Source organism: Galleria mellonella, unplaced genomic scaffold, assembly GCF_026898425.1.
Source record: "Galleria mellonella isolate WM207_F2 unplaced genomic scaffold, CSIRO_AGI_GalMel_v1 utg403, whole genome shotgun sequence".
In the NCBI taxonomy this organism is placed as follows: Eukaryota; Metazoa; Arthropoda; class Insecta; order Lepidoptera; family Pyralidae; genus Galleria; species Galleria mellonella.
In genome coordinates this window covers 633,619-654,696 of record NW_026442095.1, presented here as the reverse complement: position 1 = coordinate 654,696, position 21,078 = coordinate 633,619, and the positions used below count along the sequence as shown (strand labels likewise).

Below are 21,078 nucleotides of genomic sequence, written 5' to 3'. Positions count from 1 at the left end.
AATGTGTTTCAACTACGTAGGTCATGTGAAAAATAATCGCATTTTAAACAATTTGGATCATCGAAACGTGTCGAATTCCACAAAAGCGGAATATATACGAGGTCTGTCCGGAAAGTTCGTATAAAAGTGTTCTGGAATGCGAGAAAGAGGAGTGGGGAGGCCAGGTAAGCGCAGGACCCCTTCCTTATGTCCCTAACAATGCTTCAGTTCTGGTCTGACCGCCGTGCGGTGCGAACTGGCTTGTCACGCCATTGTGAAGTTACCTCTTAACGAAACCCCGTCGGCATGGAGCCCGCTTCCGTTGAAGAAGCGCGTCGTACAAGTTTCTCTCGAAACTCGGCAAGAATGGCCGTGAAATTTTTGTCTCAGAACAGTTTATGGGGATGATGCTGTGAAGGAACCAACCGTCCACAAGTGGCTAAAAAGATTCAGAGAGGGCCGAGAAAGCGTTCAAGATGACCCACGTTCAGGACGTCCTTCCACTTCACATTCCGACGAAAACGTGGAAAGAATTCGAACCTCCAGGCCAGACAGTTGATGGAAAATTCTACGTCGATGTGCTCAGACGCCTCAAAGCTCGTGTGGCACGAGTTCGTCCAGAATTGGCGCGAGAGGGGCGTTGGATTCTTCACCACGACAATGCCCCTGCCCACACCTCTCTTGTTGTCCGTGAGTTTTTGAGTAAAAATTCCATTACGGTGACCGAACACCCCCCCCCTATTCGCCGGATTTGGCCCCGTGTGACTTCTTCTTGTTCCCAAAAACCAAATTGGTACTTCGGGGGCGGCATTTGGGGGACATAAATGAGATAAAAAAAGCTACGACGGGGCAGCTGTACAACCAGAGGACTTTCAAGGAGCCTTCTCACAGTGGAAACGGCGTTGGCACAAGTGCATTATGTCACAGGGGGAGTACTTTGCCTGAATAATTGTAAAATAAAATTTTTAAAAACTTTTATACGTACTTTCCGGACAAACCTCGTACGCGGTCAAATCGGAAAGCTTCGCATTCAATTGAAAAACTAGGCGTCGGTGCGTCCCCGTCAATTTTTTAGTTCTGATTGGAAACCATTTCAATCGATGTTCTTTGTTCAAAACGACAATGCGGATTAACCGAATGGATATTGCTTTTTCTATGTGAAGAGCGGATTTGCCATGTCGAGGCTGTGGTATGCTTACTTTGTATATTATGTGTGAAAGCCATAAAGTGAAATATTTTGTGATATGTCAATAATAATGCCATATTAATATAGTATTATTAAAATAGTTGGCAGGTAATATTATCTTGCCAATTATATTAAACTATTAGCTTGCAAATTAACACACAAAACCTATTTCAATTGTTTGTTACCAATAAGTATAGTAATCAATTAATTTCAATAAAATATTGTCTAGGTTTATTTTCAGTGAGGTTTAAACTTTTTATTATATAAAGCGGTTAAAAACTAAATTGATAAAAACATATGGAGCCTTCTAACTCTAAAACATATTAATTAAAATCTGTTTACAGTTTCTAGCAAATAAAATATATATATAAAAGATTCTATAACCTAGTTTAGAGCTTCTTAATTTTGGGGGGAAAGGGATTGTTAGCAATGGAGTTTGACAGCCCCATTGTTAGCAATTTGCCCTATTAGGTCGACCTCCACGTGATTCCCCCTGGAAACCATCGTGAACAATTCTTATTGAATTCGTCACGATGGGCTAACTGACCTGTTTCATCCTCACCTATCATCCTTCACTGGTGCCCCGCCGGTGTATACCGATAGCGCGGATGGGGTTACCATTCCATTATCACCCATTGAAAAAAAAACTTCTTCATTTTGGAAGTTATTCAAAAAGTAGATAATAATAACAATGAACACCTCGCAGCTAATGCTTACACAGTTATAAAATCAGCCCAATTTGTCCCTAAGTGGATAGCAATCTGATAGCTCGCTCAGCAGAACAATATCAACAATTTACATTCAAAACAGCCGCCACCAAATTAGGACATGATCTTGATGTTGGAACATTATCAATACAAATTATCTTCGATTTTTTCTACAGAGAGTAGTTCTCTTATTTCTCGTCTCTCTCGAAACAAGTAATAATTTAACAAAAAGTTCGATGATTTTTAGTCAATTGTAGAAAAGAGTGTATTGTTTTTTTTTTTTTTCTTATTTTCATTGGTTTAAAGTAAAAGTAAAGAGTTTTTATTGTTAACGTTAATTTTATTTATTACTGTTACAGTTTGTCGCTATCAAATTCTTTTATTTAAACTTTTATTCAAAGTATATATTTATAATATTACGCCACGTACCCTTTGTCTTTTTCTCAATGTCCTGTACCCAAAACTTATCTGGAAGAGATTGCTTAGCGGTAAGGCCTATGTTTTTTTTCCAAATGCTCAATTAAACTCATTTCAGATTTCAAAGCTAAGACAAAACCAGTTTTATTTAATTATTTATCTATAAAGTAACATAATTCACATAACTCTCTACATTATTACCTTGCTTTTTTCCATTTATTTGGGGTCAACGCAGTATGTTTTCCTCTTCCACCGATCTCTATCACATGTCTTACCTGAGCCCACGTCTTTTTTATATCGTATCACCTTTGACGCAATCAATTCACCTTTGTTTTTAGTACCATACAATCGCCTAGTTCTTAAGCCAAAATAACCTGTGTTACAAGGTGCCAGACAACGGAGAACTGCGAGTACAACTCAGAATATCTACTGAATATGGAAAGTTTATTTCCTAAATACCTTTTCTTTCTTTATTCTTTTCTTTTGCATTGAAAAACTGTAAAAAACATATTGGTATTTAGCTTAAAATTTAAAATACGAACATAATTTATGTAAATATTTATTTTAATTTCTGTTTTGTAGTACTCCTTCCTATGCCACTGCGTTAGGTTGACTGGAAGAAATCTCTTTTAGAGATAAGTTCGCCTTTGCTAAAATTGTTATTGTTGTTACTATATGTTTTAGTGCAATAAAGAATATATATATATATATATATATATATATATATATATATATATATATATATATATATATATATATATATATATATATATATATAGTAAACATTTTTAAATTAAATAACAAACTACAATAACTTTTTTTTCCATTTTTTTTTATGTCGTAATAAACACAACGGTAACATATTTGAAAAGCTTAAAGGCGTACTTAATTTAAACATAATACGCCCACTTCTAAATAGTCTTATCTATAGTCGTGGTTAAGCACGGCTTAAACGCCTCTTACGAGACAGCCTCGCTGGCTTATCACTGTATCAGTGCACAAGCTCAGAGACGATCTCCAAGCCTCTGTTAATTAAGATACTTTCATTAGCTTTACTGTAGTTTGTGTTACTCAGTTTAATTTTATTACATTGCACAATTTATTTAGTCGAATTAGTTACTGTACTCGTTAAATTAAACCAAATTTTATTTAGCAATTTAATTAAAATAAAAACAACATCTTATCGATAAGCCTTTATTGTTTATTGCTGGTTGTTTTGTTATAAAGCCTTTTTAAACTGAAAGTTATGTAAATATTGTTTTAATAGTAATTTTTATGAATCTTTCACTTAGGGATGCAATTTCAGGTGAAAAAATGTGATTTTCTAATATCCATCTTTTTACATTTTGTAATCGTCATCGTATTAGCCTTTAACTGTCCACTGCTGAACATAAGCCTCCCCTTTGGAGGGGGGGGGGGAGTTGCCAATATTTGCCACGCTTGGCAGGTGGATTGGCAACCGCAGTCAGGGCTTTAGAGACGTTTTATGAGGAACGCTGCCCTTCCCTCGCCCTCCCTTTCTTTTGTCGATTCTTACGACACCTACGGGAAAGGAAGGGGTGGCCTATTCTATGTGTATTCTATGTTAACCATACGCCGACATTTTGTAATACAAGTTGTTAAAAGCTGATAAATTAAAGAAAGCACAGATATAAATAAACACTAATTGAATTGGATAATAAATCTAACCTTACCGATCTATAATAAAAAGTATAAATCAATCGGGAACGAGTTACTTTTTGAAACTGCAACAAGCCGCAATTTAACTTTCTCTAACTTGTGCAAAGTTCAACCCAGTCTAAGTTTGTGTTGAGAATTTTTATTACTCGCCATAGATAAAAAAATAGTGACCATAGAGTCATCAAGACGGGAATGAACTTAGGGTTTCAAAATAGGATTTTTTTATGCAACTTAGAATGGCAAACAATCTGACGGCCCACCTGATGGAAAGTGGTAACCGTCGCCTATAGATATGGGCAGTACCACAGACATAACAGAGTGTACTGTTTTGCCTATGATACCCCCCATGCGTTGCCATTTCTGTAATAATAATATAATAATTTCATTTTAGCCCTAGTGTATTACTATTCTATTTTACTGAACTAAGTGTTATCTTGCGGAAGTTCATATCACTGATTATTTGAAGATTATAGAACTTCTAGTTACAATAATAGAGTGAATCTTCGAATGTTGGCAGTCACAAATATACATATTACATTACCAGAGGGAGGCTTTGTACAAAAGTCGATTGCTTGGGTACCTCTGTTCCGTTCGTGTTTCAACCGTGAAGCAGTTGTGTTTGCATGGCTGTGTTTCGGTTTGAACGGTGGGATATGGCTTGAATTTACTGGGTACAGAGGAATAACATCTGAGTCCTCAGGTATGGCAACGCACGGGGGGTATCATGGGCGAAACAGTATGCTCTGTTATGTCCATGGTACTGCTCATGTCTATAGGCGACGGTTACCACTTTCCATCAGGTGGGCCGTCAGCTTGTTTGCCATTCTAGGTTGTATAAAAAAAAAATATTGCATAAATAAACAAAATAAATCTAATCAACTAACCAGTGTTACTATTCTCTTAGGAATCCATATTGTCACGAATTTCTGTCTTATTTTACTTATCAAATTCGTCCAGCTAGCTAATTTTTATTCAAAAATATCACTTTGTACACAGACTATTTGTTACTTTTGTTCTTTTTAGTACTTTCTTTCTTCCTTCCTTGGAGTTGACTGAAAGTGCACCTTCATTAGTGAATTTCGCTTTGTGTAATAAATAAAATCTAGGAACGACGAACTCCTTTGCGAGTATTGCTTATAATAAATTTAAAAAACAACACTAGAACATATCCAGCAATTCATCATTTAAAATGATAAAGTATTGCAACGGAACACAAAGGCTCTCTAAGCTCGGATGGCGCTCACAGCCAACGAAAGTAATAAACATTGCAATCTTCATGAAAATCCAACTAAAATGGCACTCGACGATAAAACCATAGAAGCAACAGAAGGAGTAGAGGCAACAAGTGCTATTGTTGCTCTAAGAGCAGTAGCAACGATTGTTACGTTAGCAGACTCGGACGGCGGACTTGACTCGCGAATGGTTTGCATTAACAATGCACTGTTGATCTTACCCCACTTGAAATAATTTGATCTTGTAAATATTTGTATTAAAAATGTAACTCCTTATGTAGTCTGCTCACACGCATTTATTAACCCTTAAATACCTGAAGTTTCAAATTTGATACCGGGGTTATAAATCGCATTGGGCGCCTACAATCGATTTTATTTTAATATTTGGCTGTTTACATGTTACCAAATGTTTCTTTTTTTTTTAAATAAATATATAAAAATATCGTTTTGATTTTTATACTATTTTTTCCCATTAGTAAACACAGTAAAGGGTACACTTATACATTTTTTAATTTGATTTAAAAAATGGGGTTTTTAATGGTTAAAGGTCTTTAAAGACAATTCTGATGAATTGCAACATCGTTATTTTGCAGCAATATAAAAGCACAAGATATATATATATATATATATATATATATATATATATATATATATATATATATATATATATATATATATATATATATATATTAGTTTTGTTGTCTCTGTTGTGTTTGCCATTCATGTATGATGTGTTAAAGTAACAAATGTTTATCTATCTATCTAAATAATGATATAATAATATATTTATATTGTGTATTGCCTTAATGTGTTACTATAATTGTCACATATTTTTTCATCACATCTGCCCTTCATACGCTTTCTGTTTTTACCCAATGGTTAGCTGGTAGAGAATGCCATATGGTATTAAGCTCGCCATTTGTTCAAAATTTTATTGTGCAATAAAGAACAAATAAAAAATAAATAAATAAATATAATCAATTTTAATCAAATTATTCTATTAATAACAAACAATTGATGTTTACTTCAATAAGAGTGATCAATTACCATATATTATTATGGTAAAGGACGTGAAAACAAAAATATAAAATAAAACTGATTCAATTATTGCAAAGTATATTGTATAGAGAAATTTTACTTATAGAATAAACTTGTAACTAGACGTAGATACTAGGAGTTAGCAAAAACAATAATTTTAGAAATTATGTCTGTCTGTCTATCTATCTGTTTTTGTTTTGACATCAGACAAATACAAAGTCTCCCTCTGGTAGAGTGCAGTGCAGTACTCTACCAGAGGGAGACTTTGTACAAAAGTCGATTGCTTGATACCTCTGTCCCATTCGTGTTTCAACCGTGAAGCAGTTGTGTTTGCATGGCTGTGTTTCGGTTTGAAGGGTGGGATATGGCGTGAATTTACTGGGTACAGAGGTATAACTACTGAGTCCTCAGGATAGGCAACGCATGGGGGTTATCATGGGCGAAAGAGTATACTCTGTTATGTCCATGGTACTGCTCATGTCTATAGGTGACGGTTACCACTTTCCATCAGATGGGCTGTCAGCATGTTTGCCATTCTAAGTTGTATAAAAAAAAATGTATTCACTGATGTGTTCTTGAAGGTTTATTTTAAAATTTGGTATATATTTTTTCCTATATCTGTAAAACACGCGAACAAAGTAGTGGGCAAAGATCTAGTACCTGTATTTAGTATCATACTAAAATATTTTATTCTCATGATACTCTCAGGTTTAATTCTAACATATTTCCCACCGCAGTATGAGTACTTACTCTGTATATCTGTAAAAAGAAATATAATTCTTTCATCATATATCAGACATAATATTTCGGTAACAGCCTAATATTGCGATATACAGTGTCATAAAGAGGGGTAACTCGAGTTTGATCCGATAAAAAAAAAATATCACATTCCTTTTAACGAAATGACATCCGAGTGTCGTGTTTAATGAAAATATCCATAAAGATATGAATTACTATTTTAGTATCGTATAATCTTATTATTGTCTCGGAAGCATTATCTGGATTGGTGCTCTAAGGTCATCGGCGATATTTCATAATACCGAGCCATGAAAACTTTACGCCTTCGGGGAGGGCGCAGCGCTCTTAAGCCCGCCGATAAAGGCTCGATACAACTCGTAAACCATTTGAGTGTTCTTTTTTCGTGGTATATTATTTAACTTAGATTAGTTTGTTTGAGCATTTTCCAAAAATCCTATGGGACATGATCGCGGCTTCAGGCACAGTTTGCGAATGTTCAAAGTATCATAAATTAAAAAGAAATAAACTTAAAGGCTGACAGCACACCTGCAATGCCGCTGGTGTTGTGGGTGAGCATGGGCGGCGGTAGTCACTTACCATCAGGTGAGCCGCATGCTCATTTGCCTCCTGTGTTGTAAAAAAAAAACTATGGTAATTTATAAACGCTACAGTGTCAAAAAATAGGTACAAATAATTTCCTGTTTTACCTTAAAAAGAGGTAATTAAAACAATATTAATTTTAATTTTATTTAAATATACCTATCTATTCTCCCAGGGTATTATATTTCACTCAAGGTCCTTTTCCCCATAAAGTTATTATGGAATCTGATACCACCCAAATTATGTAATGAAACTTGACTTAAACTAATTGCACTTAATTTTACAGAAGCGGAAATTTTGTCAGGTTGTGGATATTGGAAAAAAGCTTTGTTCTACGCATAGAACCTTAATTTTTTTAAAAGTCTTTTATTTGCGATATCTATAGTCATATGGGACAATCATACGATTTATTAAAACAAACTTCAGTAACTAAATTAAAGTTCTAAATCCACTTAAAAAAATTACATACGTGTTTTACAAAAATCTAGAAAAATAGCTGAGACAGTCGTAAATTTCTTTTATACCAACTAAAAACACTTAAATCTTAAATTAATCTCTATTATGATACTTTCACATATTTTATCTATAGATGTACATAACTAATTTAATTAACGTTATATAAATATCAAGAACAAGTGATTAAAAAATAAAAAAAAATTTAAAGATAAAAAATTTCTTTGAGATCACTACCAGCCGGTAGGATGACTAGGTAACTTGCTGCATTTCCACGCTGAATAGCAATGGAAATGCGTTGACCATTGTTGGTCACCAGTGGTTTCCACCAGCCGGCGTGAAATCTCTTTGGACTATCGAAACAAATATATTACGAGTATATACTAATCTAAGGAACTAGTTGTTTGTAACGATAGAAGCGCTAATTAAAATCACATTTTTGTGTTATAATAAAAAATTTGGATATTTGTTATTCGATAACGAACTTGAATTGTATTTTTTTTAAATTAAAAATTAACCTAATTAATTAAACTGTTTATAATTACTCCTCTCCATCCAAAGGTTGCCTGGAAGAGATCGCACTTAGCGATAAGGTCGCCCATTGTTTTCTCATTGTGATTACTTCTTGTAATTGTATATATTTATAATAAATTTACTATTATAATCTTTTGGAGGAAACAATAAAGAGTATCTGTCTACCTATCTAAATCAACAAAAACGTAGGTTACTGGTAGTATTATACTTTAAAAAATTTCCTTCTAATAAACTTGAAAGAACTTTTTTATATTATTATTTTCCTATATAAAAATCATTCGAACTCAAGTCACGATCACATTTCACTGCCTGTTCATGAGCTCCGAAGTTTGTATTAATGTAAAAAGTGGAAAGTTCACTTATTTTAACACAAGCTGAGAAATTTTTTGAGTTGTGTTTCTACAGAACCTTGACTTGGCTATTGTACTTTGATAGCGTTTCATTTATGTACTATTTATAGTGGCCCTTGTTGATAGCCGCGTTTTGATCTGAAAGGAAGCCCTTTGTATGTTTTAATGAGAGGAAAATATTTGCGAAGATGCCTCGAGTTTCTCAAAATCTAGAGAAATATTTACTCCTCGTCTTGTTTGAAAGCCTATGTAGTGCTCCTTAATATTTATAGCTAGGTACACATCTTTTCAATTAATTAATTCTTATTTTTAGTCTGGAAATCACATTTAATATTACTTAGACCGAAGTCTTCCGAGACAGAAGTAAACAGTAACAGAGAGAGGCTTTGTACAAAGGTCGTTTACTTGGGTACCTCTATCCTATGTGTGTTTTAACCGGTTTTAAGGGTGGTATATGATAGTTAATATACAGGGTACAGAAACATAATGCCTTGGTCCTGGAAGGGTAAAACATTAGAGGTATCATGGGCGAAAAAGTATACTCTGCTATATCCATGATACTGCTCATGTCTACAGGCGACGGTTACCACTTTCCACCAGGTAGGCCGTCAATTTGTTTGCCATTCTAAGTTGCATACAAAAAAGACAGGCATTATATGACTCTCAATATAACCTTAGGGATTATAACGAAATATTAAGAAAGACAAGTTATTGACAGTGTTGGAATTAAATAGCATTTGGAGAAAAAACAAACTATAACAAATAAGCAACAAAACAAATTATTGATAAACTCTTTCTTACTTATAAGAGATCTGAAAAGTAAGGTCAAATTTTAATAAAATTAAAACATAACGCTTGATAGTATTGTCTACATTTTAAGAGACAAGAATAAGTATTAAGTGAATATATTTTCACGTAGTCCTATAACGAAAGTGGAAAGAAACTTTCTTTGAGTAAAGTTTCATCCGTGTTCCCATATTCAGCCAGTTGTAGTCACTCAGCAATTCTGTATAAAATAGTTAGCAAACTGTGCTAACCAATATTGACATTGGATGCGGTAAGTGTATGGTACAAAGCATAAGAAATAGACAGTTCTCGCTGTTTTTAAATATATATAAAAATATATTTTGTAGCAATACAATAGGCGACGTGCTGAAGAAGGTCCAAATTAAAAGTACCCGTAACCGACGAGCGTGTATGACAAGATTGATGAATGTGGAATAAGCGAAAGAGGTTTGTTTGAATCGAAGCATTTGGCGTCCATTGTTTCTGCCTACCCTAATGGGAGACAGGCGTGACAGATATGTATGTATTTTGTAGCAGTGTATTTAATACAATAAAGCTACGTAAATTGATGGTAATGATATGCTGAGACGCTGTAAATGATAGATCTACAAATTTCCATTAAATTGAGTTCCCAATCATTAGACTTTCTTGAGTTAAGCAGTAAATAATCTATACGTACGATTACACGAGTTTATATAAAAGGGGATGCTGAATGACTGACAGACTGACCCATTTTTCAAAGCACATCTGAAACCTCTAAATCTAGATTCTTGTTTTGCAGATAGGTTCTTATATTATATAGCATAGTTCTTATATGGCGTAGGTGAAAAATAATAAAGGAATTTTGATAATTCAATCCATATCAGTGTAAAATGTATTTGAAAATTTGTATGGAATTCCTTCAGTTTAGAAGTTATACACGTGAAATTTTATATTTAGGCTTATAGTTCAAAACAAAATCCGCGAGATATCGAATACAACACGCGAGTGAGGTTGCGGGCAAAAGCTAGTTATTAACTACAAATATAAAAGTGGGTTTGTTCTTCTTTTCACTTCAAGCCACAACCAATCTTTGTTAAGTTTGGTTTGCGAAAACTATTTAAAATGAAAAAGGGCATAGGTTATTGTTTTTCTTGATCAATCAACATATACGAATCACGTGGACGAAGCCGCGGTAAAAAAACTAGTTCCTTATATCATGTTAAACAATATAAACACAAATAATTAGAATACGAAGAATTATGTATATCAATTTGGAACATTCTAAATTTGAGAACTGAATTACAACATATTTAAAAACTGACAAATTTAGAATATTAAAAATATTTTATTTACAAATAATAAAAAGTGTATCGCACTTGACCTACAACGAAAAGGTACCAGATTTGCATCTAACTCAGTTTATTGCTAGTAAAATTCTAGAAAACAGAATTACCGTCAATGCTGATCGCGAACTTGATAACTGCTATAATTAACAAAAGCCGAACCGAACCCTTTGTCTATTCCCGAAGTTGGTGTTGATTGAATTTGAAATTTACCTGCCCCGAAAACTAAATGAAAAGGCACGAGTTAAACGGAAGATTGTCTTCGCTTTTGTGTTTCGAGAATTCAACTGTACTGAAGAGAGATAGGGCTGTTTCCCTAGATTTTTTTTTATACAACTTAGAATGGCAAACAAGCTAAGGGCCCACTTGATGGAAAGTGGTAACCGTCACCTATAGAGATGAGCAGTACCATGGATATAACAGAGTATAGTATTTCGCCCATGATACCCCCCATGCGTTGCCATTCCTGAGGACTCAGGTGTTATTCCCCTGTACCCAGTAAATTCACGCCATATCCCACACTTCAAACTGAAACACAGCCATGCAAACACAACTGCTTCACGGTTGAAACACGAATGGGACAGAGGTACCCAATCAATTGACTTTTGTACAAAGTCTCCATCTTATTATATTAGAATAATTATACTACCAGAAGGAAAGTTGTTTGCTTAAAAGTTTTCTAAATACATCTCTCTTTACCTCTGTTCCACTCACATTTCTACTGTAAAGCTGTTGTGCTAAAATAGAATGTTGGGCTATTTTCAGAATGAATGAATAAATGAATGAATGAATGAATGAGTGAATGAATGAATGAATGAATGAATGAAATGGTAACACATGGGTGTATCATGGGCGAAACAGTATACTCTGTTATGTCCATGGTACTACTCATGTCTATAGGCGACGGTTACTACTTTCCATCAGGTGAGCTGTCAGCTTGTTTGCCATTCTAACTTGTATAAAAAAAAATGTTATTTATTAAGTTAAATAAGTAAATATTAGAGTATTAACCCTGATGGTTTTTATATTTTCTCTGTAAGTTAAATTAGGAATCTGTCTTAATATCTTGTAAATGGCTTGACCTCGGCTACATGACATGCCCTCTGGCTCAGTAGAATTAGTCAAGAGTCAAGACTGGAAATAAAAGATATAACGAGATGATTATTTTGTTAATATAATAAATATAAAAAAAATAATAATAATGGACGGATGAATGGATGTTATTTTTTCATACAACAATTACTAAACATATTTGAATGAAATTTCATACATGAATAGGTTATATTTTTTGAATGGCAACCCCACCTGTGCTATTGGTTTATACCGGCGGGGCACCAGTGAATGGTGATAGGTGAGGATGAAGCAGGTCAGTTAGCCCATCGTGACAAATTCAACGAGAATTGTTCACGATGCTTTCCAGGGGAAACCACGTGGAGGTCGACCTAATAGGGCATCAGGGACCGACCTAATAGGGATATAATAGTATCAGTCTTCGTGCAACTGTCAACACTGGGGGAAAGGGATTGTTAGTAGTGTGGACTATAATGGCCCCATTGCTAGCAAGCCCTGTCAGGTCGACCTCCACGCGGTTCCCCCTGGAAACCAATTCGATTAATACTTGTCGCATTCGTCACGATGGGCTAACTGATCTGCTTTCAAGCTCATCTATCATCCCTCACTGGTGCCCCGCCGATAGCGCAGGCGGGGTTACCATTCCATTATCATTCATTTAAAAAATTGTTAACACTCGAAGATTTAGTACCATCATTATTATTAGAAATTCTATAGTTTTTCATATTAGCTATCAATCTCTAACTGCTATTTCATCTACGCGTAACTGTAAATATATATAAAATGTGTGTGTGTGTGTGGGTGTGCGTGTGCGTGTGCGAGCGTGCGTCCGTGCGTGCGTGCGTGAGTGCGTGCGTGCGTGCGTGCGTGCGTGCGTGCGTGCGTGCGTGCGTGCGTGCGTGCATGTGTGTGTTTGTGTGTAATTTCCATTACACATTTGTAGATATCGTTCAAAAAATGAACATAAGTTTTGAATAGACTTGGTTACAAGCTCTTTTAAATCGTATTTAACAATAAAATAAACTCGCAAGGCTTTAACTTCGACTGCTGTAGTTAGAAGTATTTCCTTGACGGCTGTCCGTATGATGAAGGTAATGTCAGCTTGCCTGCCCTCTATTATGTTTCTACCTATTAACTACTAAACACGACGAGAAATTAAATAAGAAATTATTTATTTATTTAACTCTTTATTGTACTAAATACATAGATGTTTCAGAGGGAGACTTTGTACAAAAGTAGTTTGCTTGGATACCTCTGTCCCATTCGTGTTTCTACCGTAAAGCAGTTGTGTTTGCATAGCTTATAGCTTGTTTCGGTTTGAAGGATGGGATATGGCAGTGAATTTACAGGGTATAGAGGAATAATACCTGAGTCCTCAGGAATGGCAACGCATGGGGGTATCATGGGCGAAACAGTATACTCTGTTATGTCTATAGTACAGCTCATGTCTATAGGCGACGGTTACCACTTTACATCAGGTAGGCCGTCAGCTTGTTTGCCATTCTAAGTTGTATAAAAAAAATAAAAAAGAAACAGTAGTATAAAATATAGATAAAAATACAGATATAAAGGCACAAAAAGCGGTCTTATCTCTAGTGAAATTAGTTTACGATTGTCAGTAGTAAGTACAATAATTTCTTAATTTTCATTACGTCGTTAATAAAATCAACATAAATGGAACATAATTTTTGAAGGGAAGAAAACTCACCTGAAGTTCAAGACGAAACAAATTTACAATTTTTAATAAACAATGTCAGGAATTATTATTATCCATTTGATAATTTCCCTTTTTGTTCGCATCGACGTGACACAACTTTGCTCTTACCTGGCGTCTGTGCCGTTTACGGCGAAATAAATCCTTATCGATTTTGTTGGTGCCGCCACTCGAATAATAAGAAGAGCAATGTAAAAAATCTGCTTGGTTTTACACTGCTATATATATTACAAAGTGATCTAGATAAATATTAGCAACCTTAATGCCATATCAACTGTTAAATGTCCACTGTTAAACATAGGCATGCTCTAAAGAGGTTTTACTTACAATTTCCATATTATACTTGGCAGGCGTATTAGCAATCACAGTTAGGCCTTAATGGTGTTTTAAGAGTGACGCTGCTGCCCATCCTTCGACTATTAATTTTTTTTTTATGAGTGAAAATGGGATGGTAACCCTGTCTGCACTATTAATACATGCAAGTAAACGATGTTAGATAAGCATCAAAAGGCAAGTCAGTTAGTCCATCTAATATATATATATATATATATATATATATATATATATATATATATATATATATATGTGTGTGTGTGTGTGTGTGTGTATGTATGTATGTATGCTACGCCGTATTATCATATTTTTGATTTTTTATCCAATCCATGCCCTTTGTATCAACATCATCATCGTGTCATCCTTCAACTGTCCACTGCTGTCCAAGCCTCCCCCTTGGAGGGTTTTGCCAGTAGTTGCCACGCTTGGCAAGCGGTTTGACAACAGCAGTTTGGCTTTGATGATGTTTTATGAGGGACGCTGCTGCCCATCGCTCACCTTCCCTTAGTCGGCTCTTATGACATCCACGGGAAAGAAAGGGGTGGCCTATTCTATGCCGGGACTACACGGCGACCTTTGTATATATAGAAAAAGAGTAACTTTAAAAAATAAAATATACCTTATAGATATATTAAATTTAACTTAAATAGAAATTAAACCCTTAAATCGATTGTCACAATCAAGGCCGATCATCTATGCATCGTTTACCTGACGTGCAGCAGTTAAGCCGTAATTCATACTCGATGTTTCCGCATTTTGCGGACAGTTAACAGCGCCGGTTGAAAATTGGGCCAACCCCACCATAAAGTTGCCCCCCTGATTTACTGCGATGAGATCGGATACAAACTAATTTATTAGACGGGCAAATTTAACTTAATCGTTATCTTTCCAGTGCAATGAGGTGCAGTACGTACCCGGGTAACGCCGGGTATTTCTAATATTTATTACCTGTGAACATATTCTACAGAGAAACATATGAGAAATGGATATTTTTGTAAATATTCATTTTATGATTTTTATATTCATATTTTTATCACGTATTTTTTTTATAAAACTTAGAATAGCAAACAAGCTGACGGTACACCTGATGAAAAGTGGTAACCGTCGCCTATAGACATGAACAGTACCATGGACATAACAGAGTATACTGTTTCGCCCATGATACCCGCCATGCATTGCCTTTCCTGAGGACTCAGGTGTTATTCCTCTGTACCCTGTAAATGTGAGCTATATCCCACCATTCAAACCGAAACACAGCCATGCAAACACAACTGCTTTACGGTTGAAACACGAATGGAACAGAGGTGCCTAAGCAAACGACTTTTGTACAAAGTCTCCCTCTGGTATTCTTTTGTTTTTAAACGACGATGTTAAAATATTTCAAAAATCTATTGTATAGAAAACGATACTAATTAATAATTTATTTAAGTCGATATTGAACATTTTAAATTGAAGCAATAATACACTACATGGTTGAATTAATAATACACTTCATAATACAAAGATCCTAGTTTATATAGGTAAATTGTTTCCATTTAAACGTTTCACCAAAAACTTTTCAACTTTTTTATCCATGAGTGCATTAATAGTGTTAACATAATATACATTTAATACTCAGTATACAGATAAAAAAAATATTATGAGGTTGAGAAATAAAAATAATAAGAAATTCTTACGAATATATTTGAAAGAGCAAAATAAATAGAGGTTAATTATTTGTAGTTATGCTTATCTTTATTAATTAATTTTATTTATATCCAAGTATAGACTTACAATAAATTTTCGTTTTAAAATCATTGAAAATGGACACCATTTTAATTTTACATGTATATTAAATTGTAACCAGTATGTATGTATATTAAAAGATATAGTTTTCAATTCAAATTAAAAAAAATCCACTCGGTCTGGGAAATTATTAGTTTAATTACTTGCAACACTGACAAAATGACTTGTTTAGTTTTGATTAAAAAAAAAGTCAAATTGAATCAGCCAAATAATAATTTAACTAACTAAATTGTGACATGCTTTTGAGACTTGATACTCTCATTCATATTGTTCAATAAACCTTCTAATTTGACGTTACAAACCTTCAAAAACTTGCGCTATCCAAAATTCTAATAGTAATATCAATTTAACCACAATGAGAAAGGCCAATATTCGATATTTGACAAAAAAATCTCTTCTTCAAAATGCTGATACTGTTCTGGTAACTGACATATAAATACTATAAATAATGTATTCATTTATTTTAACATTTATTATATAAATAGGTAGATATTATATTTATTATATAGAAGAAATTCATTAGGAAATATATTCGTGAGCTTAATACATAAGAATAGAAAAAGTATTTCAGGTAAATCTTTAAAAAATCCTTCTATCATTTTTCTAATTGAACTGTCAAACCTTAAAATCATTCAACTAAATTTCTATTGTAGGTAGTATATTAATTTATTTTAACATCTATTGTATAAGTAGGTAGGTATTATGTTTATTTATAATATATGTACATATTTAAGTAATATTTTATATTTTAATATTTTATTTAACTGTATATTTGTTTACGTATTAATATGCAGTTGTAACACTTCAGCTGCCCGCTAACGACATGCTTTCTCACTATATTGGGTTGACTGGAAGAGATCTCTGTCAGAGATAAGTCCACTCTTGCTCACAACATTTATAAATGCATTATGTTATATATATATATATATGCACTTGTAAATTACAAGTGCAATAAAGAATACACACACATATATATATATATATATATATATATATATATATATATATATATATATATTTCAACGGAACTCTTTAGATACTACAAACAAACAAGAGACATTGTATAGGTGAGGTATTGGAAGACAATAATCTCGAACTTTTCCTATTAACAAACCGGTTGCAAGAGTTGCCCCTAAGCCAGCTTTTAATTTAAAAAGTTAAGCGATGCAATTTATAACTGCTGGCAATAAAGGAGTTCGGCACTGAAGACATATAATAGTAGGTACTACAGCTAAATTAAATACGAATGACAATGTATTAAAAATAGGGTCTGACAATTAATATAAATTCATTTCAACAAACAAGTCCAATTTTTTCATTCAAACCAAATCAAATCCAAGTCCAAAATTTCATTCAAACAAGTCCATTTTGCTCCGCAATAAAATTTACTTTACTTGTGACAAATATACCGATGAATGATAGGATATTTCGTAAAATAACTCAAGTGAAAATATTCGAATTCACAACACGGAAATGTGTATTTCCAAGCACGATCTGTTTTAATTGACTTAATAAAAATGTAAATAAACGAATAATTTTATATTAGACAGTCAGCGGATCTTCAATAGCAGTACACAGTAAAAATAAGCTTTCAGAGATGTTTTCTCCCACGAACACTCAGGTTATGGAATGAGCTCCTTGCCGAGGTTTTCCCAAGAGACTACAGCGTGGGGTTCTTAAAAATGGGGGTAAAGAGGTTTCTTCAGAGATCTGTAGTACAGGTTTCGACCTAGTTCAGACTCCAGACTTCCACAAGGATAACAAATATAAGTACAAATATAAGTAAAATACTAAATAGTCACACACAGTCCCATACACACAGTCATACACAGTGAATAAAGATTATTATTATTATTATTATTATTATATCAGCCTTCAACTGTTCACCGCTGAACACAAACTTTTTTTTTTATACAACTTAGAATGGCAAACAAGCTGACGGTCCACCTGATGGAAAGTGGTAACCGTCGCCTATAGACATGAGCAGTACCATGCACATAACAGAATATACTGTTTCGTTCATGATACCCTACAACGCATGGGTTGCCATTTCTGAGGACTCAGGTGTTATTCCTCTGTACCCAGTAAATTCACGCCATATCCCACCCTTCAAACCGAAACACAGCCATGCAAACACAGCTGCTTCACGTTTGAAACACGAATGGGACAGAGGTACCCAAGCAATCTGGTAAAACCTCCACTTTGGGAGGTTTTACAACTAGTTACCGCGTTTGGCAGGCGGATTTGCAACCGCTGTTAGACTTTGGAGATGTTTAAAGAGGTCATTAAAGAATTGCAATAAATAATAATGCACAATACACTCTGTAGGTTGTCAGTGTGGAAAATTGCTGTCGGCGACTGCTAGCTCTCGAAATTTATTAATACCGTCAACATGATTTATTAATTACAGCGAATACGGAGCCCTGGGGCATTGTGTGCGTTTTAAATTAAAATAAAATATATATATATTATGCTCAAAATTATAATCACAAATAGGGTAGGCAGAGGTTGAGAGTGGTTTTAGCGAGTTTGCCATCAGACTGGCCTGTATTTTGCTCAACTTACTTGAAGCTTCTTCAAAAGGAGGGTAAAAAGGTTTCTTCAAGGTCGGCAACGCACGCGTAATACCTCTGGTATTGCAGGTGTTCATAGGCTACGGTAACCGCTTACCATCAGGTGGGCCGTATGCTTGTTTGCCACCTCAGTGGTATAAAAAAAGCTACGGTTTATAAGTAAATTTGGCTTACTATTTTAATTTAATTTATATTTGTAAAATACCGTGTCTTGGTAATCTCTTATGAACTCCCGCGATACAGGTTCGCCTAGTGCAAGGTCCAATGTACTCGCATTGTAAATTTCTTGTGTTTAATAAATAAATAAATAAATAAAATAAGAGATCATCATTACTTAAGTGTTATTAAGTTCTTATCTTATCTTATTTTTCGCATATGGGGTCAGCTAAGCCGATGCACGTCGACCCATATGGATCTTTTGTGCTTCCCTCTGCCTTATACCATCAATTCATAGATCCTATGTGTTACCCTAACGATATTCTGCGGTTTAAGATATCTGTAGTCCCTTGGCTCTAGATAAGCCGTTCCCAGTAGACTCATACGCATACTTGCCAACGAATCGCAGTTGCACATCAAGTGTTCCATGGATTCCGATTTCTCCCCGCACAGTCTGCACAGTGTGTCCGAAGATAGACCCATCTTGTGTAGTATATGCCTTATTGGCATATGTCCAGTTAGGGCACCCATAATGAGTCTTGCCTGTTGTCTGCCACCGCTGTAGATGAGTTTATTCCATCCCTCAACATTATCGTTTAAGAACTTTTTAGAGTGTCTAAGACCCTTCAATGTCCTCCATTCCTTTTGCTGTTTTTTGTTGTTGTTAATAAGTTGGTCACATAGGTAGAAGAACCGACAACTGATGGAGAAGTTCTTAAGTGGCGACCCCGTGCAGGGAAACGCAATGTAGGACGATCTTTAGATGGAGCGACGACATCAACTATATTGCAGAAAGTAAATGGATATAGGTGGCTCGGGACCATTTATTATGGCCTTCTGTAGAGGAGATGATGATGATGATGATGATCATGATGATGATAATCATTTAGGTAAAATATAATCACTGAGTGTTTTCTCGAGTTTTAAAGAGGACAGATGTAATCACGATGTACTCGTATCTAACCGGGCTATAAATTTGTTCTTGGTTTGCCATTGTTGTTTTTTAAGTACAAAACGGAAGCATAATATCTTAGTTCCCAGGGAAGGCAGGCATGAGGGGTGCCATGGTTATCACAGTGCAATCTATAGTGTACATGGTGCTGTTCCTGTTAATAGGTGACGCTTACTACTTCCTATCTAGCAAATCGTCAATTTTTTTCCATTGCAAGTAACATAAAAAAATATTTTTAGCACAAATAAACCTTCAGTATCCGTTTACCTCCATCAACTGTATCCTGCGATTTTGCCCGTAAAAATCATGATAAAAATATCTATGTACCAAGTTTCGTTCAAAATTACTAGGTAATTTATTACGCTGTACCGTCAATTCCTGTCTACGATCGACTGGTAGATAACGCCATATGGCGTTAAGTCCGCCATTTACGCTTTCTAGGTGTATTAAAGTTTAATAAATAATAAATACGTATACATATATACATACCTAATGTAATGAATATCTACGTGTCTATGTAAATTTTAGTATGTTTGTACATATTTCAATTAATACTAGTACCGCATTCGAGTATTCTGACACTTCGCAATGGTTGGCTGGGAGAGAACGCTTTTAGAATTAAGTCCGCCATGTAGACATGTCCTTTATTGTGTATTAAGAAATATATAAATAAATAAACATCCTAACAAACTTTCACATTTATAAGTAGGAAGTAGGATTTAACTTAGACGATTTTAGGTTCGTTTAAAAAGTTTCAAGTTATAAGTGCTTTGTTTCTCATTTCAAGTATTTTAAAACTTTCACACGAAGTGGTTTTGAGGAGGATCTTTTATGAAAGTTAAATTCAGTGAAAATTACATCAAAAATTAAACTTGTTTTTTATCTATCTTTCATATTTTACTAGCTATCACACGCGACTTCGCCTGTGTTACAAGGATATATTTAAAAACGGAGATATAAAATAGCTTGCATCTTTTTCCATTCCGTATAATACATGTATAACAAAAATTATGATTGCTTAAGTCGTTAAGACGCTATAAATTAACAAATAAATAAATTCACTTCGCATTTATAATATTAGTAAGGTTAATATACTAGTAGCCCGCTCTGGTTTCGCATGATATTTTTTTAATAAAATACATTCCATGTTACTTGCTTACAGTATTTAAAATCGTTGAGTATTTTTTGAATTAACACATTTTGAATGTTATCTTTTTATAAAATTAGTACAGATATAACATTTGAACAACCTTTGTATTTTGCTTTATCTAAAACTTGGTTACTGTCGTAACCAGTTTTCGATGAACATCACTTTAATGTAATAATCTACCTTCAGATTATCAAATGTGATTTTCAATGTATTTATTAATAATAATAATAACATAATAATAATTTATTTGAAAATAAATGTTACATTTTAAATATAGGTAAAACTCTGCTCCCTAAATAGGTAAATCCTGTACTTTAGG

At 34.2% G+C, this 21,078-nt stretch overlaps 2 protein-coding genes across 2 annotated transcripts in view; one reads left to right on the top strand and one right to left on the bottom strand.

The window, feature by feature from the left end:
- LOC113518626 (uncharacterized) overlaps window positions 1-21,078 on the bottom strand; it is a 156,861-nt gene that overhangs the window by 84,520 nt on the left and 51,263 nt on the right. The gene's annotated exons all lie outside the window — the stretch shown is intronic.
- Window positions 1-21,078, top strand: part of LOC113521095 (protein O-mannosyl-transferase TMTC1-like) — a 159,437-nt gene that overhangs the window by 114,302 nt on the left and 24,057 nt on the right. The gene's annotated exons all lie outside the window — the stretch shown is intronic.